The sequence below is a fragment of the Triturus cristatus genome, chromosome 7, assembly GCF_964204655.1.
Source record: "Triturus cristatus chromosome 7, aTriCri1.1, whole genome shotgun sequence".
NCBI lineage: Eukaryota > Metazoa > Chordata > Amphibia > Caudata > Salamandridae > Triturus > Triturus cristatus.
In genome coordinates, this window is record NC_140590.1 from 1,217,187,709 (window position 1) to 1,217,208,028 (window position 20,320).

The window sequence follows — 20,320 nt, forward strand, 5'->3', positions numbered from 1 at the left end:
ACCCACCTCAGAGGCCTGGACAATAGCCTGACAGAGCGACTGAGCAGGATCAGAATTTCCTTCCACCACTGATTAACGGAAGTGACGTGGAGGGCAGTGTATGTGAGTTCTGTGGGCAGAGGGGGGTAGAAGCAGATATCAGTCACTAAAATGAGCAGCTTTGTCAATTCCTTACAGTTCACAAGTGGGTGAGCCTGCCACACACTTAGGCCCTACCGGCAATTCATCCCAATGTATATTCAGATTTGAGTCACGTGACCCAGACCCCACCAAAACATTTATGAATTCGGCTCCCATGATCCCTCACCGACTTCTGAAAGTTTCTCCCTGCCTCGACCGAGCGTTTAACTTCAGGCACTTCTGGTTTTTAACACAACAGCACTTTGCATGCTGCCATTTTTGGGCCTCTACTTGCAACAATAGAATAGAAACTCCAAGTCCCAGAATGCAAGCAGCTGTTGGGTAAAACGCCAGCACGGACTGAAGGCGTCACACTTATGAAAGATCGCGGCAGCTGCGCTTCACCCCGACTCAAGGCTAGCACCGCGACTGAAGCACGACAGGGTGAGGCCGCTGTGGTGTATGTGTTCTATATCGTTTGCAAAGACAAACAGGAAGAATTTACCAAAAACTCCCGACTCCATCTTTATTGAGTGCAGGGATACAGTTTATGGTTAGAAGTTGTGCTTAATTTGTGAGGTGCTCAAAGCTCTGCTCAGATGCCCATAGCCAACTCAATTGAACGTCGGCGCCCCGAATATTAACGCCTCTAAACCATTACCCGACGACAGTCTGCCTTTGTTACGCCCCTGTTGTAGCCCACTTAATCTGTCATGAATCCATTACCTGACACTCACGTACCCTTCATCTAACTATTTTAGGTTCCACCATTCTCACTTTGTGGCAGTTATCCCCTTATGCAAGTGTCTGATGTGTAAAATAAGTGCCGCCCCCCACCGGCTGAAATTAAGCGCGGGTTCGATGACTGCGTGCCAGTCAGTGTGCTTCTCTGCAGTCCACTGGGAGCAGCACTGCAGCTTCGTATTGAATGTAACGATGCATAGAGACAGTCCCAGCTTTTTAGCGATACCATTTTGCGCAGTGGTGGTCGCAGACCTGCCTGGCGACAACGGGGACGACACATCATGTAAAGAGCTGAATCACCACTGGGTTGCGGTAAAAGGTTGACGACTTTATCGCGTGCGTGGTTTAAACTCAGCCTGAACACAAGCTAACTATTTCGGGGTAGTGGCAAGTCAAAAAGCGTACAATAAACACAATAACTAGTCGAAGTTATGTGTAGTCGCTAAACTTTTTAAAGGTGTGGACGGCCCCAGTGAGAAGGGGGGCGTCGACCGGTTTCACCACCTGCTGATAGCTAATGATCGGAGATTGCTGAAAGATGCTCTTTAGCGCCTCATCACCATTAACCCCTCACGCAATGGTTCGGTTCAGCGCCGCTGAAGGGGGCAGCCCTCTCCCGTATGTTATGCAACCCGTCCCATGCACCCTGCGGAGACAGGCGACGCATAGACTGCAGGCCCCTGTGCTACAGGCATAAAGCCGCCCTACTCACTGCGCAGCTAGGTGCGCTTACCTTCTCCGCCGGAAGGAGCTCTTTCTAGCCGCTCTCCTATCCGGCGGGGGCCCATTCTGGAAGGCGCTCGTTCGGATTTGTTTTCCCTTCTAGAAGATTCTCCACCAGGTGAGTTTGCTCTCTGGACTATGTCACTTATAGATTTTTTTCCCCCAAAAAAGTTCTGCTTTAAAAGGTTTTGCTGTAACAGTGCTGTTTCTTAAAATTCTTGAAAAAGTTTCCGAAACCTCCGACTTCTTAATTTTAACTTTTTTTGCGGGTAAACTAGTGTGCTAATAAAAACTGATATAGTGTACGCAGTTCTAGCATTTTCCCCCGAACCTTTACAGTAGCTTGCTGAGAATGTCTCAGTGTCTTGTAAGGGGACATCAGCTGTTCGATACTGCCTAATCACGCCATGTTGGCTCGTGATGCCAAGTTGACATGCCCCATGTGATGCTACATTTTATGAAGCGGTCATCCGATAAAACCGCTGTGAACCGGAGCTTTCACCTCAGTATCGTCCGTTCAGCAATTTCGGCGGTTCTCGAATTAATATGTTCGCCCTCCTGAGGTCGATATAGGTATTGCGTGCAGAGCCAAAGCCACCTTGGTCCCTAGTAGAGTTCCCCTACTTTTCAGGCTGTTTTCCCAGGTGAATTCATTTCCGCTGAGAAAGCGAGTTACGAGTCACTCGCCGCGTGTACTTAAATTTGCTTTGCATTCTGGAACTTGTAGTACTGATGTAATAACACTATAGGGAAAACAAGCGTAAAGAAAAACATACGGACTGGATGAGACCCTCCGGTGTGGACCCAGGAAACTTGAGCATGTAATGCCTCCCCCTGGCCGTGCTTGGCAGGAAGTGTAGAGACGCCTCTACGTTGTCGCTACTTCCAGCAACGGGCACCATCGTCTACGGGATCACCCCAAGCTTCAGCAGCGCCTGCACGGGTTCGTACCGTATCTGAATGAAGCAACTGAGTTCTCGATTTTCACCAACCCAGGCGTAAGTAGGTCATTAGTACAGTTTTTTCCCATCGCATTCTGGTGTGCGTAGTCCCTTAAACAAAATGGAGTAGCAGGGCTCGAGTACAAGAATAAAAAGAAACTGTATTTATTTTACATCTTTAGTCATCTATTTTTTTTTGCTGCGTACATTTTACTGTCGTTTTCTATCCATGAGAACAAAATAAACTATCATACTAGGCCATTCAAAAACATTCATGGGCATATGTACAAGCCACTTGCGCTGCCATGCGTCACTTTTAATATGGGAAAAACGATAAAAGCTGGCGTGCAAGCAGTGGGGCCAAGGGCTCAATGTTGTGCAAATAAATACATCATCCCAGGGGCCTAACGTTTCTCGAAGGAGCCCAGCGCCGGTGTTTGCCCGACACCGGGGTGCCAGTCACCGTTTCCTATCTTTTTTTTCTCTACCTCGTTATTTCTCCTTTTTGACTTTCCATCTCTTTCTCTGGGGGAAAAGCTTGACGATGTAAATTAAGGCCCGGCTCTACAACCACCGGCACAAATTAAGAAATTATTGGAAGTGTTCGTTGCATGTCTGGTTCCAGAGCTGATTGCCGAGGGTTGGGTAATGAGTCTGTGGGGATATGTGGTGCACACTTTAAACAAACATCTTTTAAAAAATCCTGAACTGGGCACCGAGAAGGTAATTTCCAGTAAATTCGAGCGTGTGTGAGAAGGAAACACTGGGGACCTTTTGGTAACATCATTTGATACCAAGCCCTGCTGCCAGGGTGGTGACCTCTGCATAACCAGGCACTAATGCTTTAGTTTGGAATTCTAGATGCAGGTTCGGGACGTGCACATTGGGCATTGTGGGTTGGGATATCCCGTGCATGGCATTTAGGTAGTGGACTGTGCGATATCTGCTGTTCTCCACATTAAAGGGCTTATTTACAAGCCCCTTGCGCCACCCATACTTGACTATTCCCATATTAAAAAATGACGCAAAAGTGGCGCAAGGGGCTTCTAAATAAGCCCCTAAGTTCCATTGGGCGTTTTGGAGTGTGCCACCAAAATACCTACACTTAGGGGCAGATTTACAAGCCCCCTTGCATCACTTTTAACATGGGAAAAGTGACGCAAATGTTGCGCAAAGGGCTTGTAAATCTGCCCCATAGGGCCTTATTTACAAGCCCCTTGCGCTGTCAGTTTGTCACTTTTCCCCATATTAAAAGTGACACACCGGCTGCGCAGCTGGCTTGTAAATAAGCCCCTGTGTCTGGCTGCAAGCGAAAATGATCTCTCCACGCGATAACGTTTTAAAGTCAGGCCTTTTGGCTTCGCAGGCCAGTGCATATATATATATATATCTACTGGCGGTCGCCAGTAGATAGTTATAGTTAGGACCGAGTTCCCATAGGAAATCTGAAAATTCTATTTTGAATAACTTTAGCGCCGGTTGACTTATCTTCGTGAAATTTTCAAAACTAATGGGGCGCTCCGCTCCTACCCTGAAAGTCTCGGGGTGATTCGTCAAGCGGGGGCTGAGAAAAAAGGGGGGTCCCAAAACGCGTTTTCCCCATGCATTTTCCCATAGGACCTTTAGTCGAAGGTACAGCCCGAACGGCTGAACAGAATTACTTGAAATTTAGCAAAGAGGTAGTCCTCAGGTCAGGCATGTGCCTTTTGCATATATGGTGTAAATCCGTTCAGTAGTTCCTGAGAAGATCAAAAGTAAAATCATATATATATCTGGGCGGAGCCTAACCACACATCTCATTGTGAGATCTGATTGGCTGTCAGCACTTCATCCAAGAAGTGTTGGCAGCCATCTTGGGACTAATATACATGATAGCACCTCATTAAAAAGCATTGCAGTTAATAGAAGGTTTTAAGACTTTAGTTACATTATAAATCATTTGTTGATGGTAGCATACTCATTTTAGGAATTGTGGTGTGTTCTAAGGTGATTTTACCATGTGAAAAAGCCTTCTGCTGGGATATCATGAATCATGTTTGAGAGAGAACTATTTTCACATGCTTTTCCCACAGAGGTTTGGAAGGTGATCTATAAGCTAAACTGAGAGCATATTTTCTGTAAATTCACATTATCTTTCTCAGTCATGTGAGAATGAAGTCTGACATTCTCAGTAAAACATGTACATCCAACAAGGGCAGAGACTGTCAGTTGATTCCTTTGTGTTCTACTGCAGCTTCCCAGAGTGTTCCAAAGAACAACTAGAGTGCTACCACTCCTACTTATGATAAACGTATGGCACACCTCAAGCCATCTTGATTGGAATAAAGTGGTAACTCTTAAAACATTTAATTTAAAAAGGAACAAAATGAGAGGGTTCATTTTGCCATAGAATGTATGATCAGTGCTGCAGAAAGAAAAATTAGGACACATTTTGAGTGACTTCTCAAATCCTCTTCTATTTCATTAAAGAATTCTGACATGCAGACTGAAACATGCACTTTCAATACCAGCAGCAGACTTCCCAGGTGAGCAGTAGCTTTACTACAGTGATCTAATGAGCAACTAGAGTGCTAACATTCTGAATTTATGGCAAATGTATGACACATCTGAATGCCTTCTTCATTGAATCAAAGTAAAAAACTGACAGTATGCCTACTGAGGAGACTGTAGTAAATGAGGAAATTAGGAAACTTCATAACAAGTCTCCCAAGATGGCCACCTGAGACAAAAGAGCCCAAATGTAGCACAAATATCACCGAGATGTAGCCCAAGTATAGCCCAATGACAGAAATCCCAGAGTGTTTTAAAGAACAACTAGAGCGCGAACAGTCTTACTTATGACAAAAGTATGGCACACCTGAAGCCATCTTGATTGGAATAAAGTGGTAACACTTAAAACATTTAATTTGCAAAGGAACAAAATGAGGGGGTTCATTTTGCCATAGAAATTATGATTAGTGCTGCAGAAAGAAAAATTAGGGCACATTTTGACTTCTCAAATCCTCTTCTATTTCATTAAAAAGTTCTGACATGCAGACTGAAACATGCACTTTGAATACCAGCAGCAGAATTCCCTGGTGAGCAGTAGCTTTACTGCAGTGATCTAATGAGGAACTAGAGTGCTACCATTCAGAATTTATGGCAAATGTGTCACATCTGAATGCCTTCTTGATGGAACCAAAGTAAACAAGCATTGAAAATGCAATAGGTCTCGCCCTCATGCGTGCACGGCACTAACTGTGTAAAGTGGGTGCGCGAAGCGCACCGCATGCTCACTGTGCACGCACGGTGCGCGAAGCGCACCGTGCGCGCACGGAACGAACTGCGTTAAGTGGGCGCGCACTCCACGAACGGCGTAAAGTAACATAGCATTTAAAAAACCGTACAAATTCACTGAATAAACCATAGGTTTCACACATTCTATAGTTATCTGGAGATTTTACTCATAAAAAAACCAATGAAATTCCCCCGTTATAGTTATTGCAGGCAACTATAACTCACGCGACCGCAATCCTCTGCTGATGACATATGTGTCTTTATGAAAAAAAATATTTGTAATATATGTATAGCTAAAATTTAATGGAAGAAGACATGGGCAAATAAGTGTCTAAATACAGTATTGGCATCGGCAGAGGATTGCGGTCGCGTGAGTTATAGTTGCCTGCACTAACTATAACGGGGGAATTTCATTGGTTTTTTATGAGTAAATTCTCCAGCTAACTATAGCATGTGTGAAACCTATGGTTTTTTCACTGAATATATACACATACATATATTTAAATGCATATATGTGCATATGTGTGCGTGTAGAGAGAGGTAGAGGTAGAGAATAGTAGAGAGAGAGAGGTAGAGAAAGGTAGAGAGGTAGAGAGTAGAGGATGAGTAATAGAGAGTAGTAGAGAGAGTAGCAGAGAGTGAGTAGTAGAGTGAGAAGTAGAGAGTGGTAGACAGTAGTAGAGAGGGAGTAGTAGAGAGTAGTAGAGAGGGAGTATTAGAGAGTATTAGAGAGTGAGTATTAGAGAGTGAGTATTAGAGAGTGAGTATTAGAGAGTGAGTATTAGAGAGTGAGTATTAGAGAGTGAGTAGCGGAGAGTGAGTAGCGGAGAGTGAGTAGCAGAGAGTGAGTAGCAGAGAGTGAGTAGCAGAGAGTGAGTAGCAGAGAGTGAGTAGCAGAGAGTGAGTAGCAGAGAGGGAGTAGCAGAGAGGGAGTAGCAGAGAGGGAGTAGCAGAGAGGGAGTAGTAGAGAGTAGTAGAGTGATTAGTAGAGAGTGATTAGTAGAGAGTGATTAGTGGAGTAGCAGAGAGTGAGTAGCAGAGAGTGAGTAGCAGAGAGGGAGTAGCAGAGAGGGAGTAGCAGAGAGGGAGTAGCAGAGAGGGAGTAGCAGAGAGGGAGTAGTAGAGAGGGAGTAGTAGAGAGTAGTAGAGTGATTAGTAGAGAGTGATTAGTGGAGTAGCAGAGAGTGAGTAGCAGAGAGTGAGTAGCAGAGAGTGAGTAGTAGAAAGTAGTAGCGAGTGAGTAGTAGAGAGTGAGTAGTTTAATTTAAAAGGAACACAATGAGGAGGTTCATTTTGCCATAGAAATTATGATTAGTGAGGAAAAAAGAAAAATTAGGGCACATTTTGAGTGACTTCTCAAATCCTCTTCTATTTCATTAAAAATTTCTGACATGCAGACTGAAACATGCACTTTCAATACCAGCAGCAGACTTCCCTGGTGAGCAGTAGCTTTACTACAGTGATCTAATGAGCAACTAGAGTGCTACCATTCAGAATTTATGGAAAATGTGTGACACATCTGAACATTGAAAATGCAATAGGTCGCGCCCTCGTTTAAGTAAAAGCAATTCTGTTTGTAATTAGGTGGCTTTTTAGCTTTGCTTGTATTAGATTTTTTCAAACTTTCATGTACATACCATGTATATGTATGCATATTATCTACTGGCGGTCGCCAGTAGATAGTTATAGTTGGGACCGAGTTTCCACAGGAAATCTGAAAATTCTATTTTTAATAATTTTGGCGCCGGTTGACGAATCCTCGCGAAATTTTCAAAACTAATGGGGCGCTCCGCTCAGCTCCTACCCTGAAAGTCTCAGGGTGATTTGTCAAGCGGGGGCTGAGAAAAAAGGGGGGTCCCAAAACGCGCTTTCCCATAGCATTTTCCCATAGGACCTTTAGTCGAAGGTACAGCCCGAACGGCTGAACAGAATTAATTGAAATTTGGCAAAGAGGTAGTCCTCAGGTCAGGCATGTGCCTTTTGGATATATGGTGTCGATCTGTTCAGTAGTTCCTGAGAAAATTGCAGTTAAAAGTACATAACTATCTATAAGCGCGCACGGTGCGCACACCTTAACTTGCGCGAGCGTAATTCTGATTGGTGGTTACATGTCAGTCAACATTCGAATCGGGCAAAATCAGGAAGTGTCGGCCACCATTTTGTGTGTGACAGTGAAAAAGAAAGGTGGAGAACGTGAAAAGGGGGCAGGGTAGAGAGTTCCTGACCCCCTAGCCTTTGTCCCTAGCCTTTTGTTTTTTTTTTAAATCGCGGGGTGCGCGCACCTTGCGCGCACGGTGGGCGCACCATGAAAAAACCTTAAAAAAAACATTTTAAACTGTTTATAAGTTTATAGAAGATATTAAGTATGCTGTTCAACTTCATCCAAATTAAAAAAAAAAAGAGCTGAGCTATTCCATTTTACAGGATACAGTCAATCTATAACTATATACATAGGTAGTTTATTGTAAAATAAATATATAAAAAATATAATACATACATAAATTAGCATTTAAAAAACCTTACAAATTCACTTAAAAATCCATAGGTTTCACACACGTTATAGTTAGGAATTAGCATTTAAAAAACCTTGCAAATTCACTTAAAAAACCATAGGTTTCACACATGTTATAGTTAGCTGGACATTTCACTCGTAAAAAACCATTGATATTCCCCCGTTATAGTTAGTTCAGATAACTATAACTCGCGCGACCGCCACTCTATCACAAGGATGATGTCATCAGTGATGTCATGAGTGATGTCACTGACCATGTCATGAGTGATGTAATATGTGACGTCATCAGCAGTGGATTGCGGTCGCGTGAGTTATAGTTATCTGAACTAACTATAACAGGGGAATTTCAATGGTTTTTTACGAGTGAAATGTCCAGTGAAATGTCCAGCTAACTATAACATGTGTGAAACCTATGGTTTTTTAAGTGAATATATATATATATATATATTATCTACTGGCGGTCGCCAGTAGATAGTTATAGTTAGGACCGTGTTTCCATAGGAAATCCCCAACATTCTATTTGGAATAACTTTGGCGCCGGTTGACGAATCCTCGCGAAATTTTCAAAATAGGTGGGGCGCTCCGCTCCTACCCTGAAAGTCTCGGGGGGATTCGTCAAGCGGGGGCTGAGAAAAAAGGGGGGTCCCAAAACACGTTTTCCCCATGCAATTTCCCATAGGGACCTTTAGTCCAAGGTACAGCCCGAACGGCTGAACAGAATTATTTGAAATTTGGCAGAGAGGTAGTCCTCAGGTCAGGGATGTGCCTTTTGCAGGTCTGGTGTCAATCTGTTCAGTAGTTCCTTAGAAAATCAAAAGTAAAATCATATATATATGTGGGCGGAGCCTAACCACACATCTCATCCTGAGATCTGATTGGCTGTCAGCACTTCATCCAAGAAGTGTTGGCAGCCATCTTGGGACCAATATACATGATAGCACCTCATTAAAAAGCATTGCAGTTAATAGAAGGTTTTAAGACTTTAGTTACATTATAAATCATTTGTTGATGGTACCATACTCATTTTAGGAATTGTGGTATGTTCTAAGGTGATTTCACCATGTGAAAAAGCCTTCTGCTGGGATATCATGATTGAGAGAAAAATATTTTCTCATGCTTCTCCCACAGAGGTTTGGAAGGTGATCTATAAGCTAAACTGAGAGCTTATTTTCTGTAAATTCACATTATCTTTCTCAGTCATGTGAGAATGAAGTCTGACATTCTCAGTAAAACATGTACATCCAACAAGGGCAGAGACTGTCAGTTGATTCCTTTGTGTTCTACTGCAGCTTCCCAGAGTGTTCCAAAGAACAACTAGAGCGCTAACAGTCCTACTTATGATAAACGTATGGCACACCTGAAGCCATCTTGCTTGGATTAAAGTGGTAACTCTTAAAACATTTAATTTAAAAAGGAACAAAATGAGGGGGTTCATTTTTCCATAAAATGTATGATTAGTGCTGCAGAAAGAAAAATGAGGGCACATTTTGAGTGCCTTCTCAAATCCTCTTCTATTTCATTAAAAAATTCTGACATGCAGACTGAAACATGCACCTTGAATACCAGCAGCAGACTTCCCTGGTGAGCAGTAGCTTTACTACAGTGATCTAATGAGCAAAAAGAGTGCTAACATTCTGAATTTATGGCAAATGTGTGACACATCTGAATGCCTTTGGAATCAAAGTAAAAAACTGAAAGTATTTCCTACTGAGGAGACTGCAGTAAATGAGGAAATTAGGAAACTTCATAACAAATAAGTCTGCCAAGATGGCCACCAGAGACAAAAGAGCCCAAATGTAGCCCAAATATCACCCAGATGTAGCCCAAGTATAGCCCAATGACAGAATGTCCCAGAGTGTTATTAAAAACAACTAGAGCGCTTACTGTCTTCATTATGACAAAAGTATGGCACACCTGAAGCCATCTTGATTGGAATAAACTGGTAACACTTAAAACATTTAATTTAAAAAGGAACACAATGAGGGGGTTCATTTTGCCATAGAAATTATGATTAATGCGGAAGAAAGCAAATGAGGGCACATTTTGAGTGACTTCTCAAATCCTCTTCTATTTCCTAAAAAAATTCTGACATGCAGACTGAAACATGCACTTTTAATACCAGGAGCAGACTTCCATGGTGAACAGTAGTTTTACTACAGTGATCTAATGAGCAACTAGAGTGCTAACATTCAGAATTTACGGCAAATGTGTGACATATCTGAATACCTTCATGATGGAATCAAAGTAAAAAACTGAAAGCATTTCCTACTGAGGAAATTAGGAAACTTCATAACAAATAAATCTCCCAAGATGGCCACCGGAGACAAAAGAGCCCAAATGTAGCCCAAAATCACCCAGATGTAGCCCAAATATAGCCCAATGACAGAAGTGTGCAAAACACTTATTATTTTGTGTTTTTGCAGTGTTATATAGTGCAGACTTGTCAGGTATTGAAGTGCTTTACATGAGCATTGGTTACATCACACAAGAACAAATTCATTTTGGTTGTAGACATGGGGAGACTAAGTGATTTGACCAGAATCACAGAATGTCGAGCTGAAGCAGAAACTCCAACCTGGTTCCCCAGTTGCAAAGTCTGCAGTTCTGGAAGTAACACCACATCCTCTCCCCTAAGTGTAACATTTAATCAAGTGGTCAACTGGATAAAAAAACATAAAGGTAACAAATAATTTAAAAGTGCTTTGTCGCTATTTGAAAACTCAGAAAATATGTCCTTATTTTAGTCTTTTAGAGCACTAACCATAATTTTGATGCCAATAAGACCCTCTCATATATGTAATTTCTAAAGGAAATGCTCTAGGTATTACAGTTTTGATTACATCAAGATGACGTCAGGCGTTCCACACTTTTGTAATAAATATAGAATGTTAGCAATCTAGTTGTGCATTAGGATACTGTTGGGAGGCAGAGGCCAGGGGCACGGACTCTGAAAATTGAAGGCAGGTAGGAGGGTGCAAAGGCAACAATTTAACCACACTGAGCAGGCAGGAAGGGCCGTGGCAGCACAACAGACTATGAAGGGCAGTGGAAAGGGGGGCAGGGGCAACAAACCAACAATACAGGACTTGCAAGAGAGGCTGTGGCAATGTAATAGACCATTGTGGGCAGAAGGAAGAGGCAATTATAGTACAACCATACATGCAACAGACCCGATTCAGCCAGGAAACGTCCAATGTTTTTAAGCTCAAATGGGCTTTATTCTATCTGTCTCCTGTCTACAATCTCCTCTTTTTCAATGTAACTCAAAGGGGAAAATCAATAACCCAGTTTTTTTTCAAAATCTCCCTCTTACCAAGTTCAAAATGGTCGCAAGTATGCTACATTGGATCATGGAAGGAAATGGGGTAGGGACATGGACTTGGATAACAGAGGACAGGAGGGACATGGAGAGGTGCACCAAACTGACCCTGCAGGGCAGGCATCAGGGTTTGCAGCAGCACAATACACCACACAGGGCATGCGGGACGGGAGTGCAGCACAACAATCCATAGAAAGCAAGAGGGAGGGGACAGGACCATGCACATGGACAACAGAGAACAGAGGGGCAAGAGGCAAGACCATAAGGGACAGACAGGAGAGAAAGCTGCAGCATAACAGACCATAAAGGGCAGGAAGGATGGATCAGGGGCATTACAATGGAACATACAAGCCAGGAGGGAGGGAGGGAGTAGGGGTCTGCACATGTAAACAGAGGGCTGGGGGCAAGGGGGCAGGAGCAGCAAGATAGCCATGGAGGTCAGGCGGGATGGGCACTAGAAGCAAGACACACCATGAAGAGCAACACTGAGACTGTGATGGCATACACACAGACCATGGAGGAAGGTGGGAGGGGTTCAGGGGCAGCTAACTGACCACACAGGGAAGGTGGGAGGGGCCATGGCAGCACAGAAGACCATGCATGGCAAGTGGGAGGGTTAGTGGTAGCACAATGGCTATGATGGGCAAGAAGGAGGGTGCAGGGGCATGCACAAAGGACGATGGAGGATAGAAGGGAGGGTCAGGACCTGTGCACAGACAAGAAAGTTCAGGGGAAGGGGCCTCACAACAGACCGCACGGGGCAGGCAGGAGGAGCAGTTGCAGCACAACAGACCAGGGAGGGCAGAAGGGTGTGGCAGTACAATGGACCATGTAGGACAGGAGGAAGAGGATAGGGGCATGGCATGTGGACAGGCAGGGTGGAGGTGGCAGGGACAGGTTACAGTCATCTGACCATGCTAGGCAGGTGGGAGGGGAGTGGCAGCTCAACAGAACACTCAGAGTAGATAGGAGTGGCAGGTCCATGGAACATGGTGGGCAAAAAGGATGGAGCAGGGGCATGCACAAAGACATCGGAGGGCAGGGGGAAGGAGAATAGGGGCAGCAAGCTAAGCACAGAGTTTAAGCAGGCGGTCAATGATGGGGCATAGAATTGGGCAATGGAGGGCAGGAGGAGTGGACTGGTACATCATACTAAATTGAGGGCAGTGGCAGCACATCAGACCATGCATGGCAGGAGGGAGGAGGCTAGTCCATGGATTCACACAACAGAGGATAGGGAGGAGGGGGATGGGGCAGCAAGCTAACTGTTCAGAGAAGGCGGGTATTGGGAACTTTATTGTTTTTAAAACGTGTGTCTGTGCTAACTACTTAAAATATGAACAAGTATGCAGCATAATCTCACTTTTATTCAGGAAGAAGAGGACGTTTGTGACTGTGACTCGGGGCTAACTTGGCAGAAACACCCCCTGACCCTCCACCCCCTATCGCAAAATGTAATGCCCGTGAAAAGGGTAGGTGAACACATTGTTATATAGAACATAGTCCTGAGAGCACGATTGAAAATGAAAACTAGATATAGTGTATGGTATAAACTATGCACCAAAAAGTGTGATATAAGATGAACCGGGTGTGAAATATAATATGCAATACATTGTGCGCAATGACAGATTCATTGGAGAGCGCGAGATAGCACAGGCACTAGCGCGTGCTATGCGATATGCGCCTTGGAGTGTAATATGCACAGGGCAGTGTTGTGTAACCTAACTAGTCTCTAAAGTTGTAATATAAAATATGTGCTGGGGAGTGTAACGTTGCATATGCACTGTGACAAAGATATGGATCCCAGATTGTAATATGTATGGCATAGCACTGTGCGTTATAACATAGGCATCGAGGAAGGCACGTTAGATGGGGCAATATAACCCGTGCGAAGAAAAGTGTGGCATGACATATTCACGGGGTGGTGTTACAGTGCACATGGGCTAGAGTGTCATAGCATATGCACTAGCTAGTGGAATACAACACACAGGTGTGTGGCACTCAGCAGGCAATGGTGGGTGTAACACAGCATTGGGCTCTGCCAGGAGCGCGCTGTGACTCTCAAGTGATGTTCGTCCCCTTTCCAGAGAGTAAAATAAAAAGTATTACACATCCGGCAGTGGATGTGTGTTTTATTAACCGTGAGGGGGGTTTCTTGCATAGTTTTGGTCGAATTTTTGTCGAATCCCCTTTGAATGGCTTGGTGTGCATGTGTATTAAATGTGCCCGTCAATAGCTACCCATGTTTGTATAAATAAACGACAAGGGTGTCTACCGGGATTAGGCACGGTAGGGCATCAGACATGTCAGAGCTTCACTAGTGGTGTAAATACATTCCACGTGGATTCATTGTATGCATAGTCGCCTTTTAATGAATATCACGCAAATCGTCATGGTGATAGGTACGTATGGTTTGTCCAGCATGTCCTAGGTGTGTCTATAAATATATATTTTTTTAAAAATAATAAAAAACAGTGGCCGGCCCTGGGGATTGGGGTCAAAAAAATATAATTAGTAGACAGGCCCTGGGGGATGGGGTCATCAGGGCCAATAAATTAGAATAAGAAGGGGAACCACACAGCCCCCCTTCTTAAAAAATTAAAATAAATAAAAGACTGGCATCGTGCCGGAGGCCACGCCCCCTCCTTGCAGCACTCTGCAAACGCGCCCCCTGGCGAGTTTTAAGTTGGGGAATTAATTCCTCTTCAATACTGAGGGTCCCTGAGGGCCAACTAGCCCAACAGGCATCTCCAGTATGCACCAGGGAGCTGCGCTGCAGACAGGTGTTCTGAGGCCAAGCCCCTTTTTACACCTCTCTGCAACGCAGCTCTGTGGCGCTTACTGGAGGTACCTAGTGATCTAGTTTGACTCTAGGGACCCTTAGGATTCAAGGGGACTTAATCTCTCAACTTAGAACAGCCACAGGGCGCGTTTACACAGTGGTGAAGGGAGGGGACGGGGCCTGAGGTGACGTGTGCAAACACGCACTATGGCACGTTTTAAATTGGGGATATAATTTTCCTTCAATACTGAGGGCCCCTGGGGGCTAACTAACCCACCAAGTGCTTCCAGTAAGCGCCACTGAGCTGCATTGCAGAGAGGTGGTCCAGGCCGAGCCACTTTTTACACCTCTCTGCAACGCAGCTCTGTGGCACTTACTGGAGGTACCTAGTGGGCTAGTTGGACCCTAGGGACCCTCAGGATTCAAATGAACTTAATCTCCCAACTAAAAACGGACACAGGGCGTGTTTACACAGTGGTGAAGGGAGGGGACGGGGCCTGAGTTAACGTGTGCAAAAACGCCCTGTGGCCTGTTTTAAGAGGTAGTTTTAATCCCCCTGCCCTATTATATACTAGGGGCTTACAGAGGAGGTCATGCTAATCACAGGGGGACCCCAACACATAATGTTCCCTAGTGTATGTAGGTGTTTTCACTGTATTCTAAGTGTCTTTTAACATAGCACTGGCTCTAGGACTGGTTAGTCAGACTCGGTTACCACCAGTATCCGTCTGAAAAAGTTGAGGGTACAGGATGATTTTGCAACAAGGCTTCTTTCTGCTCTTCTTTTTGTTCTTTCTGCACGTTATCCTTCTTCCTGCACTTTTCTTCGTCTTTGAGGACTTCTGTTGCTTCTTTCTGCACTTCTTCTTTTTTTTCTTTCTGTGCATTTTTTCTTCTTTCTTCACATGTCCTATCTCTGTAGGCATAGTTAGAAATTAGCATTTAAAAAACCTTTGAAATTCACAGAAAAAACCATAGGTTTCAGGCACGTTATAGTTAGGAATTAGCAATTAAAAAACCTCAAATTCACTGAAAAAACCATAGGTGTCATGAGTGATGTCACTGACCATGTCATGAGTGATGTAATATGTGACATCATCAGCAGTGCATTGCGGGCGCGCGAGTTATAGTTAGCTGAACTAACTATAACGGGGGAATTTCAATGGTTTTGTAGAAGTGAAAAGTCCAGCTAACTAGAACACCCCTGAAACCTATGGTTTTTTCAGTGAATATATATATATATATATATATATATATATATATATATATATATATATATATATATATATATATATATTCTGGACCGTGATATTTCTGGTAATTTAAAATTGAAATATCATTTTGATCCACTGGGTGGAGACAGCAGGCAATTGCTAACATTTCATACTTCCACTCGGTTAAGCGGTCAGAGGATTCACGTGAGTGTACCGAGGCTTTTCGGCATAGGCGTCTTTCCCACAATCCCAGTTAGTTCCAATGTAGATTTTTTTCCAATCTTTTTTTTTTTAACAGTGTATTGTATGCAACTATATTCTATTGCACTGCTATACGCTAATGTTAATGCTTGCTTTAAGAAAAGTTGCAAAGTTATATTAGTTTGGTATTAGAAGACGAACAGATAAACACGTTGTTAAAAAAATGAGTCAAACATTCGTTTCTAGGTCTCTCTTCTCGGCGGGTGGATGGGCCACCTGTTTTATGACCGTTATTGGAGGTTGGCCGAAGAGGTGTGTTTGGAGTTACGTGGAAACTAGTCTCATCAGCCATGATACCCCACCCCTCCATCAACAGGTGGTGTGCGCATGTCTTCGCCCCCCCTCCCCCGTGCACCCACATCGAGCCCAATGCCGTGTATAACAATGGAGATTCAGAGGCCCCTCTTCAGGGCAACATTTTACATTACATCACAGGCCACCCGGGGACAAACGTGAATTTAACCTATTTAATTAAGAGTTTATAATAATTTCAAAGTAGATCATTGTAATGCCAGATACTTCAATACACCGACTTACCTTCATTTGTTTAACCGAAATATTTATTCAGTGTTCTATGTGCATGCTATGCAACTGCAACGCTATTTTTCAGGTCAGATTAAAAATAAATAAATCTTAAAATGGCACTAGTGCCCAAAATTGTTTAGACTGCTTGAAACGGGTAAATAGTAGCACCTTCCTTTGGAATAAAGAAATTACTTTCAGGTCGTCATTCAAAATTAAGCTACGCTCACCACTGAAGCCTACCGGGTCGACCAGCTGCAATCTAAATGCCCAAAACAGCTTGTCCAAGATTCTTGGAGATTTTCTGGCCATCTTGGATTCAGGCCACCCAAAACTGCAATTGTAGAGCACCCATTTTTAGCGTCCACGCGCATGCACTGTCTGCAATACCTGCTGTAGTCGGTATCCGGCGTGTTATCCCGTCGGCTGCTTACCATAGGTTGTGGGAACGCCGGATTCTTGTTCTTATCCAATTATCTACAAGAACCCACTCAGGTCGCCAGGATCTTTTTATTTGCCAAATAGCGTAGAGGGAAGAAACACATTTATCAAATCGTATTTACCGCAATTTGACATTTCAGAAAGAAAGACTCATAATCTGGGAGGTTGACCTTTTATTATCAGCAAAAACATCTGAATATATAGGCACCTCAATACAAGGCACAAAAGATAAATGGGGACTAACACAAATGCTAGTCTACGAAGTATCCGCATACGGCTAAAGATAAACAGGATTACAGCTTCCAAAAGCATCAAGTACCCTATGGCAATCATGATATCAAAATTTAAAGTCATGAATCAAATCATTTCTGTCCCTACTCTACTCTAAGGTGACATCCCTACTCAACATTCCCTTCCAGGTGAGGATCGCATAAAAGGTGTCAGCAGTGAAACTTCCTAAGAAGTCTTCACCATATGAGAGCTAGTTCTATAGTGCTCCTTTCAGTCCCTCTCCTAAGTCTCGTCAGCCCAACCCACGGGGCTCTGTCCCTAATACAAAACCTCAAAAAGCTGTACACGCCCTTCAGCTCACCCCTTCGGGCAGATTCTTCCTCCAGTAGGTTTCCATTAAGATCCTTTCATCTTCCTTTTCATAAATTCAACCTTGGGTCCCAGGCCTTTTCTGTACCAGGAGTTGCAACTTCACATTCCAATTCACTCCCTTCCTATCTACTCCTTCTGTCTCCATTCCATTTGAACAAAGACTTATTCTAACTAACGAGCTACATGGCCTTGTACCTGCAGCCAAATGATGAACAGAAAAATCCCCCTAACATCATGAGGTTTCACAATTCACTGCAATTTTAAGCTCTGCTAAAATCCTGTCGTCCTAATATAACATGGCTAAAATAAAACGAAGGCCTTCACTTTACATACATGGTTAGGCCTCAAACTAAACATACTACAATTACTAATTCAATTTATTCGTCTCATTCTTAAGAGAACTACCTTCTTCATTCTTCTAACATGACTTAATGTCTCTTAATGCATGACATTACTACAACTAAACATTACACATACACAAATGCATTTCTTAATAACTGGTGGCCTTTTCTCTTCTCTCGAGGCCTGTTCACATTTCTACTTTTCTATTTCAACGAATATATTTCTATTACTCTTTAAACATTCTTATATTATATGCGGGTGCTGACTAACAATGAATATGGTGCACCCCTACAAATTTCGCATCAGCAACGCTCTATCCGTTGACTCCTGCGTTCTGGACTACTACTTTCATTTTGTACCATGGCGCCCGCTTCACGGGCTGTCATGCACATAACTTAAATACGCATGGGCACCGTGCTTTATATTTTTAGTCTGGCAACCGCTTATTTTATTAAAAAAAAAATCCTGCCTTGGCTCCATGTGCATGGTGGCTGTATTCTCAACATGTGTTCATAAGTGTCCCGTGGATAACTATGCAGCAGATCTCGCAACTCCAGCAAATGCGAGACTTATTGTATTGCAAATGCTTGTTTTTTTACGTCTTGCCTAAGACAGTCTTTTGAGAGGCAAAGTGTCTGCTTCTCCGCACCTAGAAAGAGTAATGTATCTTTTTATGTGCGGAGTTCTCTGTCCCGACTGTGCAGTCTCTGCAGTTGGAAACTTACTATTAAATAGGAGTTTGTAAATTCCAAAACAAGCTTAAACTTACACTTTTGTGTAAGCTTACCATTGTGAATCAGGCCCCTATTGTTTTCTAGACTAACAGTGAGCTAGAGGCAGCCCATTGCTTTCCATTTGGTTGGCTTCCTAGTTATTCTCACTTGCTTTCTTCTTATTGGTCAGCTGCTGTAGGCTTCCTTCCTTTTCATGTGTTTCTCTCCCCTGGAGTAAGGACACATTACATGTGTCCTTCCACTGCTCATTGAGTTGAAGCCTGGTTTGCCAACAACATTCTGGGGGCATTTGGAAAGCGTCCCATGTAATGCATTCTGCCCACTGCTTACTGTTGGCTTTGTGGCTTATAACTCGCATTTGCTAGCCGTTGTTTGCTGCATTTATTTGTTTTAGGCTGGTCAGCTTGAGTTCGTCCCTTCTGTGGCCCATACTCTACTTATGATATCCTTCCACCAGCGCTCAATTTCTGTTAACAAGCCCTTAAGTCTTGTTTTTATCTTGTCACATGCTGTGCACTCTGCCACTGCACTCTACGCTACTTCACCCTATCCCACGCTACACCATTGCACTTCGTCACTTTATTCTACTCTGCGCCTCTGTACTCTACGCCATTGCTCTCTACACCACTTGACACTATGCCAATGTACTCTTCACCACACCACTACATTCTACGGGACTGCCTTATCTGCCACCGACCTCTACGCCACGCTACTCTGCAACACTGCACTCTACTCTTCACCACTCAACTCTACACCACTTTTTCTGAACTCTATGCAACTGCACTCTACAGCACTCCACTCTAAACACTGCACTCTGTCACTCTAACCTACACTGCACCCTACGTCACTCTACACATCTGCACTCAAACAATCTACTCTATGCCTCTGCACTCTACGCCACTCTTCTCCACCCTGCACCACTGCACTCAATGCTGATGCACTCCATGCCACTCCACACCTCTGCACTCTACTCCACTTTACTCAAAACCAATGCACTCTATGCTGCCGCACTTTGTGCCAATCTACTTTAGGCCACTCTACTCTACATCACTACCCTTTATGATACTCGACTCCATTAAACTCTACTCCACTCCATTATACTCTACGACACTACTCCACTCTGACTCTCTCTGCAACTCCCTCTACACCACTCCATGCCACTTTACTCCACTCTATTCTATGACACACTACTCCGCTCAACTCTACTGTGGCACTCTATGCCACTCTACGATACTCTACTCCATGCCACTCCATTCTACAATACTCTACACCACTCTGCCGTTCCACTTTACTACACTACTCCACGCCACTTCACTCTACGACATTATCTGCTCTGCCTTACACCACTCTACTCTATGACAATCTACTCCGCTATGCACAACACAGAATACGCCATTCCACTCTACGATGCTCTGTGCCATTCCACTCTACGATGCTCTGTGCCATTCCACTCTACGATGCTCTGTGCCATTCCACTCTACAATGCTCTGTGCCATTCCACTCTACGATGCTCTGTGCCATTCCACTCTACGATGCTCTGTGCCATTCCACTCTACGATGCTCTGTGCCATTCCACTCTACGATGCTCTGTGCCATTCCACTCTACGATGCTCTGTGCCATTCCACTCTACGATGCTCTGTGCCATTCCACTCTACGATGCTATGTGCCATTCCACTCTACGATGCTGTCTGCCATTCCACTTTCCGATGCCCTACATCACCCAACTCTATGATACTCTACAGCACACTACAACACTCTATTCCACCCTACTCTTGACTATTAGCC

The 20,320-nt window shown here is 43.8% G+C and overlaps 1 protein-coding gene across 4 annotated transcripts in view; it reads left to right on the top strand.

The window, feature by feature from the left end:
* Window positions 1–433: 433 nt before the first annotated feature.
* Window positions 434–20,320, top strand: part of LOC146811649 (serine/threonine-protein kinase SBK1-like) — a 29,672-nt gene continuing 9,785 nt past the window's right edge. The window contains exons 1-2 of one of the 4 annotated variants that reach the window (XM_085618620.1): window positions 1,087–1,705; window positions 13,009–13,107. The gene's annotated coding sequence lies outside the window, so the exon portion shown is untranslated. Of the gene's footprint in view, window positions 565–1,086; window positions 1,706–2,223; window positions 2,586–13,008; window positions 13,108–20,320 lie in introns of those variants that run through there. The other 3 variants (XM_085618621.1, XM_085618618.1, XM_085618619.1) reach the window with 3 other exon arrangements.